Source organism: Anguilla anguilla, chromosome 5, assembly GCF_013347855.1.
Source record: "Anguilla anguilla isolate fAngAng1 chromosome 5, fAngAng1.pri, whole genome shotgun sequence".
Lineage (NCBI taxonomy): Eukaryota > Metazoa > Chordata > Actinopteri > Anguilliformes > Anguillidae > Anguilla > Anguilla anguilla.
The window spans coordinates 65,436,406-65,449,970 of NC_049205.1; the positions used below are offsets into that span (position 1 = coordinate 65,436,406).

General features: G+C 45.4%; 1 protein-coding gene across 8 annotated transcripts in view; it reads right to left on the reverse strand.

Moving 5' to 3' along the window:
* Positions 1–11,467, reverse strand: part of ctnnd1 (catenin (cadherin-associated protein), delta 1) — a 32,597-nt gene extending 21,130 nt beyond the window's left edge. For 5 of the 8 annotated variants that reach the window (XM_035417746.1, XM_035417748.1, XM_035417744.1 and 2 more), the window contains exon 1: positions 11,326–11,467. The gene's annotated coding sequence lies outside the window, so the exon portion shown is untranslated. Of the gene's footprint in view, positions 1–10,971; positions 11,256–11,325 lie in introns of those variants that run through there. The other 3 variants (XM_035417749.1, XM_035417750.1, XM_035417745.1) reach the window with 3 other exon arrangements.
* Between the last annotated feature and the right edge of the window lie 2,098 nt (positions 11,468–13,565).

A 13,565-nucleotide genomic window follows, 5' to 3' on the forward strand; every position in this document is an offset into this window, starting at 1 on the left:
ACCATTACACCCAGAGAGGGGGGGACAGACCATTCCATCCAGAGAGAGGGGGACAGACCATTACACCCAGAGAGGGGGGGACAGACCATTACACCCAGAGAGGGGGGGACAGACCATTACACCCAGAGAGAGGATGACAGACCATTACACACAGAGGGGGGGGGGGGGCAGACCATTACACTTGGAGAGGGGGGGACAGACCATTACACCCAGAGAGAGAAAGAGGGACAGACCATTATACCCGAAGAGAGAGAGAGAGAGAGGGGGGGACAGACCGCTCCATAGTCAGACTGAGAGTGGGACAGACTGCTGTAGTGTAAGGTTTGATAATGTACTGCTGCAGTGTAAGGTTCGATAATAGGCAGGTGTATAAGGGTTGGTAAAAAAGTTAAAGTAAGGAAGCATGGCTTCACTAGCTTCACTGTAGATTTAAGTATTAAGTAAACAATGACTGAGCCAGGTTTTCTGTTTGAACAGAAGCGATGACATCATGCTGTCCGTGGTTCACGAGGTCATTGGCCTGTTTGACGGGAGGAGCTAAACAGGGACGCTTTCAGAATGCTTTCATTCGTATGCCAGCTTCTGAGAGCAAAATAAGCACAAGAGCACTTCCTTCTGCATGGCAAGCAGCCACTTCCTCACAGCTATCAAAGCCGCTCTTCTCTCACACCTTCACCAGAAGTGCCGCTGAGCTGTGAGCATGCCTGGCGTCAGCCCCAGGGGCTGATGGGAAGTGCGGTTCTGATGCTATTCTGGGTGCAGACACCCTCACAGGTGTTAATTTGCGCAATTTCATTTCTCCGCTTTCCATCTGTTCCCTCTATCCATCCCGCTCTGCAAGGAGGGAGGCTCAGTACACGCTACACGCAACACGCTACACCTTACACGTACTACATACACACACACTACATGCTACACACACACTACACTCTACACGCTACACAGACACAACAGACACACTACACACACACAACACACTACATACAGTCAGCTCTAATGTAGATTCCACAGACTCGACATACAGTATGCTGGTGAGCTCAGTAACCGCAAAGGGCCTAGTATGCCAAGGAAGAGCTCTACAGCTGATGACTGAATTCACAGATCAGAAACACACTTCAGGAGGCGGTGTGAACTACTGTCCACAGAAGAACTGATGAGCAGAACTCCAGAGGCTACACTGCAAGATGCAAACCACTAGTTAACCACAAAGAATGACCAGGATACAGTTTCATCAGGGTGATGGCAAGAGCAAAGTGTGAAGGCCAAAAGGAACTGCCCAAGATCCAAAGCACCCCCCTCACCTGTGAAACATGGTGGTGGGTGTTATGGTTTGGGCATGTTTGGCTGCCACAGGTACTGGCTCACTCGTTTTCATTGATGATGTAACTGCTGATAGCAGCACTAGAATGAATTCTGAAGTATACACAAGTATTTATCTGCTCAAGTTCAACCAAATGCCTTCAAACTCATTGGATGGCGCTTCATCCTATGATCCCAAACTACTGAAGCAACAAAGCCAAAAACAGAAACAATCTTGACTGGCCAAGTCATTCTCCCAATCTGAATCCAAATGAAAATGTGTTTCATATGCTGACAAGAAACTTAAGGCAACCAGTCCGTGAAAAAAGCAGGAGCTGCAGATGGCTGCAGTGCAGGCCAGGCGGAGGAGCTGAAGACGGCTGCAGTACAGGCCAGGCAGAGCATCACCAGGGAAGATGCTCAGGTGATGCTCTGCCTGGTCCTGAGAGTCACAGACTTCAATCAGTCATTGCATGCAAAGGATATGAGACAAAGTACTCAACAGGACTACGATTTACATAATGTTAATATGTCCCAAAGATTATGATTCCCTAAAATGGGGGCTATGTATAAAAAGTTCTGTAATTTCCACATGGTAAAACCAAAGTGTATAAAATACCCTTCAATAAAAGCTGAGAATGTGCACTTTAACTACATGGGCATTGTTTGATTACAAATCAAAACTTGTGGAGTACAGCGTTTATTAAGAACAAATATGCTTTTGTTCCAAACCTTATGGAGTTTGCGGTATACAGAGCAATTCCAAGATTGCTACACATTTTATTTTTTGTATATTGTGGTCACAGCATAAACATTCAAGAATTTGGACAACCGCATTTCAGTGTGTGTGTGTGTGTGTGTGTGTGTGTGAGTGAGTGAATGAATGAGTGGGTGAGCACGTGAGAGTGTGTGTGTGTGTGTGAGTAAGAGAAAGAGAGAGAGACAGACCGAGTTAGTTCATGGGAATGTGGAGCGTATGCAACTCTGTGGCAGTGTGTGAGTAACAACGTGAGAGAGTGTGTGTGCATGTTTGTGTGTGTGTGTGTGTGTGTGTGTGTGTGTGTGTGTGAGCGCATGTGTGTCACCCGACTGTGTGAGTGAGGTCAGAACAGCTTCTGTTCACAGCACTAAGAGCTCAGAGGGCGGGCTGTAAGTAGGACAAAGAGAGAGCAGTTTCTGAGCATGAGCAGGACACGCCTCCCCAATCTCTCTCCATCTCTCCCTCACCCAAACCGCCGCCCCCGCCGCCCCCGCCCCGCCCTGCACATTCCAGCAGGTGTTCTGGCATGTCCCACAGTATCAGTCACCGAAGAATTTACACGCCGCTGCCTGGGGAATCGGCCTCCTGCTTTCCCAATCTCCTCTCTCTTTCCCATTCCCTCTCTCTCCCCCTCCCTCTTTCTCACACTCTTTCTCTGTCTTCCCGTCTTGTCTCACGCGGTCACTCGTCCTCATAAGCCCCTCCCCTAGCCCACACAGAGGTGAATGAGTCAGCAGCAAGCTCCGCCCAGCTCACTGCCACCTTCCCATTAGCCCAGACTACACCCCTTACTCTGTGCAGTGTTAATGTACTGTATTAACCCTCTCTCTGTGGTGTTAATGTACTGTACTGTATTAACCCTCTCTCTCTCTGCAGTGTTAATGTACTGTACTGCATTAACCCTCTCTCGCAGTGCAGTGCTAATGTACTGTATTAACCATCTCTCTCAGTGCAGTGTTAATGTACTGTATTAACCCTCTCTCTCAGTGCAGTGTTAATGTACTGTATTAACCCTCTCTCTCTGTGCAGTGTTAATGTACTGTACTGCATTAACCCTCTCTCGCAGTGCAGTGTTAATGTACTGTACTGCACTAACCCTCTCTCCCAGTGCAGTGTTAATGTACTGTACTGCACTAACCCTCTCTCCCAGTGCAGTGTTAATGTACTGTACTGCACTAACCCTCTCTCTTAGTGCAGTGTTAATGTGCTGTACTGCATTAACCCTCTCTCTCTCTGTGCAGTGTTAATGTACTGTATTAACCCTCTCTCTCTGTGCAGCGTTAATGTACTGTACTGCACTAACCCTCTCTCTCAGTGCAGTGTTAATATACTGTACTGTATTAACCCTCTCTCTCTCTCTGTGCAGTGTTCATGTACTGTATTAACCCTCTCTCTCAGTGCAGTGTTAATGTACTGTACTGTATTAACCCTCTCTCTCTCAGTGCAGTGTTAATGTACTGTATTAACCCTCTCTCTCTGTGCAGTGTTAATGTACTGTATTAACCCTCCCTCTCTGTGCAGTGCTAATGTACTGTACTGCACTAACCCTCTCTCAGTGCAGTGTTAATGTACTGTATTAACCCTCTCTCTCTGTGCAGCGTTAATGTACTGTACTGCATTAACCCTCTCTCGCAGTGCAGTGTTAATGTACTGTACTGCACTAACCCTCTCTCCCAGTGCAGTGTTAATGTACTGTACTGCACTAACCCTCTCTCCCAGTGCAGTGTTAATGTACTGTACTGCACTAACCCTCTCTCTTAGTGCAGTGTTAATGTGCTGTACTGCATTAACCCTCTCTCTCTCTGTGCAGTGTTAATGTACTGTATTAACCCTCTCTCTCTGTGCAGCGTTAATGTACTGTACTGCACTAACCCTCTCTCTCAGTGCAGTGTTAATGTACTGTACTGTATTAACCCTCTCTCTCTCTCTGTGCAGTGTTCATGTACTGTATTAACCCTCTCTCTCAGTGCAGTGTTAATGTACTGTACTGTATTAACCCTCTCTCTCTCAGTGCAGTGTTAATGTACTGTATTAACCCTCTCTCTCTGTGCAGTGTTAATGTACTGTATTAACCCTCCCTCTCTGTGCAGTGCTAATGTACTGTACTGCACTAACCCTCTCTCAGTGCAGTGTTAATGTACTGTATTAACCCTCTCTCTCTGTGCAGCGTTAATGTACTGTACTGCATTAACCCTCTCTCTCTCTCTGTGCAGTGCTAATGTACTGTATTAACCCTCTCTCTCTGTGCAGTGTTAATGTACTGTATTAACCCTCTCTCTCAGTGCAGTGTTAATGTACTGTATTAACCCTCTCTCTCAGTGCAGTGTTAATGTACTGTATTAACCCTCTCTCTCTGTGCAGTGTTAATGTACTGTACTGCATTAACCCTCCCTCGCAGTGCAGTGTTAATGTACTGTACTGCACTAACCCTCTCTCCCAGTGCAGTGTTAATGTACTGTACTGCACTAACCCTCTCTCCCAGTGCAGTGTTAATGTACTGTACTGCACTAACCCTCTCTCTTAGTGCAGTGTTAATGTGCTGTACAGTATTAACCCTCTCTCTCTGTGCAGCGTTAATGTACTGTACTGCACTAACCCTCTCTCTCAGTGCAGTGTTAATGTACTGTACTGTATTAACCATCTCTCTCTCTCTGTGCAGTGTTCATGTACTGTATTAACCCTCTCTCTCAGTGCAGTGTTAATGTACTGTACTGTATTAACCCTCTCTCTCTCTGTGCAGTGTTAATGTACTGTACTGCATTAACCCTCTCTCTCTGTGCAGTGTTAATGTACTGTACTGCACTAACCCTCTCTCTCAGTGCAGTGTTAATGTACTGTACTGCATTAACCCTCTCTCTCAGTGTAGTGTTAATGTACTGTACTGCACTAACCCTCTCTCTCAGTGCAGTATTAATGTACTGTACTGCATTAACCCTCTCTCCCAGTGCAGTGTTAATGTACTGTAATAAGTGTGTGTCAATATTAATTTTATGAAATATAGCTGCAAGCAGCAATGCGGGGTCCTACGAACACGTCCAAGCCGGGTAAATACTAGGCGAAGGAGAAGAGTCCAAGCGGCATACATTTCAGGACTTTGGACAATCTACATACCCGTGCGTGAGACGATCCAACTTCCGGTTCATGAGAAACATTACTTAGAAATATGAATGTGCATTAGCATGGAGTGCCAACTTTGTCATGCCACAAATCACACAATATTTTACGAAACGACTTGTCCTTCTCTCCCTTGATCGAGAGAATACCCAAGAGTACATGCGCCATGGTGACGGAATCAGGTAAAGCGTTCATGAGAAGATGAGTTTTAAAGCGTTATATTAGCATTACCTTCCCGCAAAATTTCTAATGCCTGTAATTTCCTTGTTTTTTGAGAAATTTGCAACTGTCCCGATACTGTACGGCATGGTAATGTCCTCTTCATGCCCAGCCCGTTTCAAGTCCCTAGATTATTGCTGTAAAAAGTTATAAGCATTTGAAATTTGTGGCCAAATTTTGTTTTTTGTTAAATACCAGTTTCTCCACCATCTTGGAATGGATCTCTTAGCTGTTAACACCGTATACGGAGACATGCACCATACACGTACGTGGGCAATTTTGGACCAATCGGACTTACGGTTTATTAGGAGAAAGTTTTTATACGTTTTGCCAAATTTTCAATCTGCAGGAAAATCCATCATGGCGGACTTTTCTTGAGGCATATTTGTTCCTCATGAGGAATGACACAAGTACACCTGGTTTCATGAATTTTCATCAAACGGGGTGGAAATGCCAGCATTTTGAAATTTGCGTTTTGAATCAGTTACTATAGCGCCACCTATGGACGAATCATGGTCATTCTTTCTGGCATAGTTACTCATGGTCTCTAGTTTCGACCTGGTAATTTATATCATTTTTGGTCAAGGACTTTTTGAGTTATTTGACCATTTCCAAGAAAAGAATAATAATAATACTACTAACAAAAACAATAGGGTTCCTACTTCGTAGGACCCCTAATAAACCATACATAGCCAGCCTACCAAGTTCACTGGTGGTGTATAACTATGTTAGCTGCATGAAAAGAACACTGGCTGCTTAGCTAGCTACATATCAGCTAGCTTAAGGTTAAGTTCCTCCATTCTTTGGACAGGATATTAAATTAAAACATCAGTAAATGGTAGCTACAATTTTAATTCTCCCCACTTGGATAATTTACTTACAAGTGAGACAAACACACCCCCCCCCCCCCACCCAAAAAAAACTAGCAAAAAACGTTGCATCTGAGCACCATGTGACCACACACACACACCTCTGTCTATCCTGTAACACACCAAATTCTACACCATTAACCCCCTACCCTGTTACCCCCCCCCAATCCACATTCCTGGCACTCTGTTGTTTAAAATACCTGCATCTCTGTGACCAACTGCACCTGCGAGCACAGACACGCAGGCCACTGGGAGGGGGGTGGGGGAGCAGGGGACTGCCACCAATCAGGAGCTGGGGCATCAACATTCCCAGCAGCGTGACATCAGCACAGGGCAGGCAGGGGAGGGGGCAGACTGAGGCGGGGGAGGGGGGGCAGACCGAGGCGGGGGAGGGGAGGCAGACTGTGGGGGGGGCAGACTGTTGGGGGAAATGAGGATAAAGAGCCATTATGTACAGGTGTCAGTGTGAGTTAATGCCTCAGTATTTCACTGATAATCCACTTGCTGACTGGACGAGGGCCAGTGTAGAAGACACACGCATGACACACACATGACACACAGGCACACACCGTGTCTCGCCATTTAGCATACACCCATATCTAGAGTAACTTACCACACATTTTTCATTAAATACACACAATGCAAAGCCGTAAAAAGCTCACACAAGCAGGTAAGGCTCATCATATATGCATACATTCCGAACACACACCAACATGCACGTAAGTACACCCTGGCACACACATGGCAATGCCCGTTATATATTACAGCACATTAACGCCATCAAGGCCAACGTCACCAAAGGCCACTGTGTGAACCAGCAGTAACCAACCCTGTTTCTGAACCTCTACCATCCTGCAGGGTGTCACTGTAGTTCTACTGTGGCACACCTGATTTTACCAATTAACAGCTCAACAAAGATATCTAGCTGTTGAACAGTTTACACACCACAACGCTGATCCTACACACATCTCACACACCACCACACTGATTACACACACACCTCTCACACCACCACACTGATTACACACACACCTCCACACTGATCATAGACACACCACCACACTGATTACACACACACCACCACAGTGATCATACACACACCTCACACACCACCACACTGATCATACACACACCACCACACTAATTACACACACACCACCACAGTGATCATACACACACCTCACACACCACCACACTGATCACATACACACACCTTACACACCACAACGCTGATCACACACACACCTCACACACCACCACACTGATCATACAAACACCTCACACACTGATTACACACACACCTCACACCACCACACTGATTACACACACAACTTACACACCACCACACTGATTACACACACACACACCTCACCACACTTTAAAAATGGACAATGCCAAATATCTGATTCAAACTGATTAATGTACTCTTTATAGTCTTGTTTACAGAAAGCATACGCTGCCCTATTGGTCCGCACAGCACGCATACTGCTGCCCTATTGGTCCGCACAGCAAGCACGCTGCTGTCATTAGCTTGCTGTTTGTCAACTGGGGAATGCGATGGGCATTGTGAATGTCTCTCACAGATTACAGTAATTATAGTAAAGAGTAATTACACACATGGAGGGACAAGGCCCCTGTGCTGGAGCAGCAGGTGAAATACAATCAGTTGAGCACACCTGCAGCTCTAAGCCAACCATCAGCCTCTACAGCAAGAGCCATATTTACACTGGAGAGAGAGAGACTGGACTAACAGCAAGAGACAGAGAGAGGAGGGGGAGAGAGAGAAAGCAAGAGAGCAAGGAGAGCGATAGAGAGCGAAAGAGAGGAAGAGAGATAGAAAGCAAGCAAGAGGGAGAGATAGAGAGCGAGCGAGAGATACAGCTAGCAAGCGAGCGAAAAAGAGAAAGGGGGAGGGAGGGAGGGGGGAGAGAGAGAACTGTCCTTCCTTTCAAAAAGCCTTCTCTTTGAACTTTGGACTAGGGACACGCCCTGGGGTAGAGAACACGGCAGCGCTGCTGACTAAACAGGGCGAATTCTGGTAGAAAGGCAAGCTACTGTAAATAAGCGCCATTTTAACACGTCATTTCCCACCTCAGGTCCCTAAGGTAGGAAGGCACACCCAAACATGTCTGCCACGACCAGCTGCCTCCTGACAGACGCCGTTACGGGCGAAGGCGGAAAGAGCGGTGTCGGGAAGCTCTGTGTCGCTGATAAACCCGCGCAAATGCATTTCTCTGGGTAATGAGTAAACGGAGCCGGACGTAATCTCCGCCCGCTCCCTGCACACAGCCCAGCTCACACTGAGACACAAACCCGGTAAATCGCACGGCGCACATTAGCGCCAGGTGCTCTGGGGCTCCTCTTCGTCGCTGCTGCTGTCGTCAGCAGAACACCGGGACAGTGCATCGATACTCTTACAACTTTACATCGTCTGGGGCCAGGCCCGACTGATCCCCTAAACATTTTTTAAGGGGCAGAACATGCATACACTCGCACTCCCACGCCGAGTAAGCAAAGGTCAGGACACCATGCCTGCAGGTCATCTGGAATACGTCAAAATCCAAACTACACCACGCAGCTGTGGTTCAGACTTGACCCCTCCTCAAACACGCCAACGAGGTGCGTTTAGGGTAAATCATTATCGAAGTCATAACTGCGGCACAACTTTTAAAAAAAAGAAGAAGAAAAAATCACTCTCGAAGCCAAATTTGAGACGTGGCCGATCATTATTATTAAATCCGCAAACATAACACGTAATTCATTATCGAATAGTCATAACTGCGGCACAACTTAAAAAAAAAAAAAAAAAAAATCACTCTCGAAGCCAAATTTGAGACGTGGCCGATCATTATTAAATTCGCAAACATAACCACATAAATGGCGTAATGTGATGTATGTAATGTAGCCCAGAAGTCTGCATCAGGTCAAGCCTTTTAGCGAACATTGGTATAACAGTACAGGTTCAGCACTGTGTGGACAAAGTGGAGCACTATTCACCTCAACCGCCCACAACTCGGATAAGCAGTGCTTCTTTAAAAAAAAAAAAAAATCGACCACGCCTGGTCACTGTTTTTTCTCCCCACACACAGACAGACACTTTCTTCCTTGACCCACCAAACAAGTTCTCGCTTAACTGGCAAAAGCCCAAAATGAAATCCAGCGTGTAGTCCTTAACACACTTTGCCGCGAGGGAGCAAATGCGTAGTACAAAGATCACAGCCCCCCTCCATACATACTCCAACAAATTCACAATTTTAAGATTTCACCAATTATGCTGCTAAGATTATCTGCTACCAGACTTTCCAAATGCATATAAATCAGATTTTGGCAGAACGAAAATACACTAGCGGGGGGAACTTTTGGGAAATACCGCAGATACTTCTACGATCACTGTGCACCTGTTTGTTGCTGTACAATCAGTACATGAGGTCACGCTTTGCGGCAACACAGATGTCCCAAGAAAAGCAAAAACCTAAAATGAGCATCCAGATAAATCCAGGCGAATAAGCGAACCCCAACCTGCGTTCACTCGGTCCAGCGGGCGCTTTAATGGCTCTGCTGAACGTCGGGCGTCACTGCGTAGCCTAACAGAGGCAATGGTCCCAATCGTCGAACTTTTAAAACAGAAAATATTAGCCAAGATGTTGCCACCCAACAACACCAAAGAGCAACAATTTAGCCAACTATGCTAGCTAAACAAAATTATGAAAAAAGTCAGCACAGGAGATCAATGAAAAACATCAGATTGTGAAACCATACGTTACAAGCAGCCAACACGTCTGGACCATGGCAGGTTAAAAAAACCTGGTAATTTAGTGAGCTACCTTTAGCATTAGCCACCTAGCCAAATAAAATAACCAAAGATTTCGAGCCAAACCCGCAATGCGGTTCATATAACAGTATATTTATAGCTACAATTCCAACAGGCAACATTTTCATGTAGTCTAGCTATAGAAAATGTAGTTAATTTAGCCGTAATCAGCTAAAGCACGCATATGGCTAAAGCTAAAGCTAGCCTGGTGTCTTAGCTACCAAGCCAGCTAGACTAATGTAACGTTTGATGAAAAATAAAACTCGGATGACATTAGCTGTAAATATAACAGCTAAGCTTCTTACATTGTCTCTCAAACAGTCTGATTCAATGTTTTACGCACAAGCACTGACCGTTAGCCACGTTAATGCTAACGTTAGACAACAGAAATTAGAGGCCACCTCTGTAGTCTAATTGCACGCTATGTGGCTAGCAAAGCTAGCCAAGTTAAATTGATAGCCATTTAGCAGTGCTAATGTGTCGATATGCTAGTCTAGCTACTATTGCCTTCAAAAAACAGAAGGCTAAGTAAGTCGAACCATTAAGCAACAATGTAAGCTAACGGTGTAAACCATTAGTGCAATACAAAAAGGCATATCGCATGTCAGAAAAGCTCTTGTAGTCTAGCTACGTTTTGAAACCGAAATCTCAGCCTGAAGACTAGCAATACGTAATTACACGTTTTTTTTGGCTTTCCATGAGCGTCTACGAAACCGAAAAAAAGAAACGGACTTGTCCACACACGCAAACGCGACCGTTAATGAAGTTTATCTCAACGACCCTATGTAACCTTAACGTTAGTCTAGTTAACACAGCAAACCCACATCAGAAAAACAAAATATTTCGCATTCTAACTAGCTAGCTAAACCAGGGAAGTTAGGATGATGGGCGAGCCTAACCTTGAATCCGTGGGAGACTTAGCCAAGTTAACGTTAGTCGATCGAGGCTATATGCCTAGCACTTCTTTGGATAACTACCACCGAACCCGTAGTTCACAACGCAATACTTTTAGCATCCGGATTTTTGACAAGGAATTAGCTAGTTCGCTACAGCCAGGCCTATCGGATAGGCTTCAATGGATATTTTCCAGTAGCGCCCAACCCAATTCGTCGATCACGGAAATTCGAGCGTTCAACACCTCACTTGAATTTACATACACACGAATGCAATCTTTACAATACCTGTTTATAGACTCGTAAAGCAAGTGGAAACAGAATGCATTTCTAGCTACTTTTTGTATTATTTTTACCCACCTATCTTTGTGGTTCCGATATCCCTGGACAACTCTGTCTTCCTGTATTTTCTTTCCCACCCACCCCTATCTTTCGGTAAATTTGAAGTGGGAAGCGCGCACACAAACACAGAGCAGGAATAGGCGGGGACAGGGAGGGAACGCGGAATTCTTCAGCTACCGTAAATTCCTGACTATATGTCCGTTATTCATGTATTCCAATATCGAAATAAGTAACATAACGAATTCTACTACTACAACGACAACCACTACTGCCAATAATAATACTCAACGCCATCATCATGATTATACAATAAATGTTACAGGAGTTTTCAAACTCGGTCCTGGGGAACCATGTGTTTGCTGGCTTTCTTTCAACCGCAACTGTAACCTGAGAATAATCAAATTATACCTGATATGTACCATCCTGCTAATTGTTCTTAATTACACATTTTCAATGTCTCGAGGGTTGGTTTATCCTGTTATGCCACAACATGTCAGAAATGTGAAAGCATGCCATGAAAAATAAATGTCCCATATTCACACCCAGGACTTTTAATTGTATCAATTAATTATTTTTACATTACATTACAGGCATTTGGCAGACGCTCTTATCCAGAGCAATGTACAACAAAGTGTATAACCATAACCAGGAACAAATATGACGAAAACCCTAGAGAGAAGTACCGGTCCAAGTGCAGGGAACAACCGCATAGTTCAACTTGGACCCTGAAGGTTAAACTGATTACTAACACAAACGAGAACAGCAACAATGCAGTCTATGGAAAAAATACAAGCAGTAGTTAAGACAGGTGCATTAACTAAGTCACCTACGAAACAGCTACCAAGTTACAACCCTAAGCTTACAGTCATTTAAGAGATTACAGGGAGGTAGGGAGGGATGGGGAGAGGTGCAGCCTGAAGAGGTGAGTCTTCAGTCGTCGCTCGAAATGGGTCAGTGTCTCAGCTGTTCTGACCTCCACGGGGAGGTCATTCCACCATCGTGGGGCCAGAACAGACAGGAGACGTGTTCTGGAAGCGCAGGTGCGAAGAGGGGGAGGTGCCAGGCGTGCTGAGGTAGCAGAACGGAGGGATCTGGCTGGCATGTAGGGTTTGAATGTCTTGTGGAGGTATGCTGGGGCTGATCCCTTGACTGCCTGGTATGCTAGGACCAATGTTTTAAATTTGATGCGAGTTAAATTTGATGCGAATTTGAAAGAACTGTGTAATTCTTTCAGATGTGTACATCTGGTAATTGACGCTAAATCGTTGAGCCAAGACTGGCAGTATGTGCAGGCGTTAGCACAAATGTACTACAATTTGTATAGTACCAAAATTACCACTAGCAGATAACCTTTCCTGTCCTTACACAGCTAACTATAACAGGAGTGTAAAATCTTATCCAAAAAGGGCCTGTGTGGGTGCAGGTTTTTGCTTCAGCCCAGCTTTGCAACACCCAGTATCACTATTTAACTAATCATAGTCTTCAATTAAGACCTTAATAAGTTGAATCAGGTGTTTTAGTGCTGGGCTAAAACAAAAACCGATACCCACACCGGCCCTTTTCGGATAAGACTGGAGCTCCTCTGAACTATAATCCAAAAGGGAAAAAAAAGTAACACATTGAAAGGATATCTGAAGATGTCAGGGGATCCATGGTGCCAGAGGTGAGTCTTCAGTCTCTGCCAGGAGATGGGCGAGGTTTCTGCTGTTCTGACTGCAGTGGAAGATGGGCAGGGGTTTCTGCTGTTCTAACTACAGTGAAAGATAGGCAGGGTTTCAGCTTTTCTGACTGCAGTGGAAGATGGGCAGGGTTTCTGCTGTTTTGACTGCAGTGGAAGATGGGCAGGGTTTCTGCTGTTCTGACTGCAGTGGAAGATGGGAAGGGTTTCTGCTGTTCTGACTGCAGTGGAAGATGGGCAGGGTTTCTGCTGTTTTGACTGCAGTGGAAGATAGGCAGGTTTTCTGCTGTTCTAAATGGTAAATGGACTGCATTTATATAGCGCTTTTATCTAAAGCGCTTTACAATTGATGCCTCTCATTCGCCAGAGCAGTTAGGGGTTAGGTGTCTTGCTCAAGGACACTTTGACACGCCCAGGGCGGGGTTTGGACCAGCAACCCTCCGACTGCCAGATAATCGCTCTTACCTCCTGAGCTATGTCGCCCCTGTTCTGACTGCAGTGGGAAGCTTAATTGGGGCGAGACCAGTAGAGCCAGGAGACTTGACCTGCAAGTTAAGGCCCACAAGGGGGCACTTTAGCT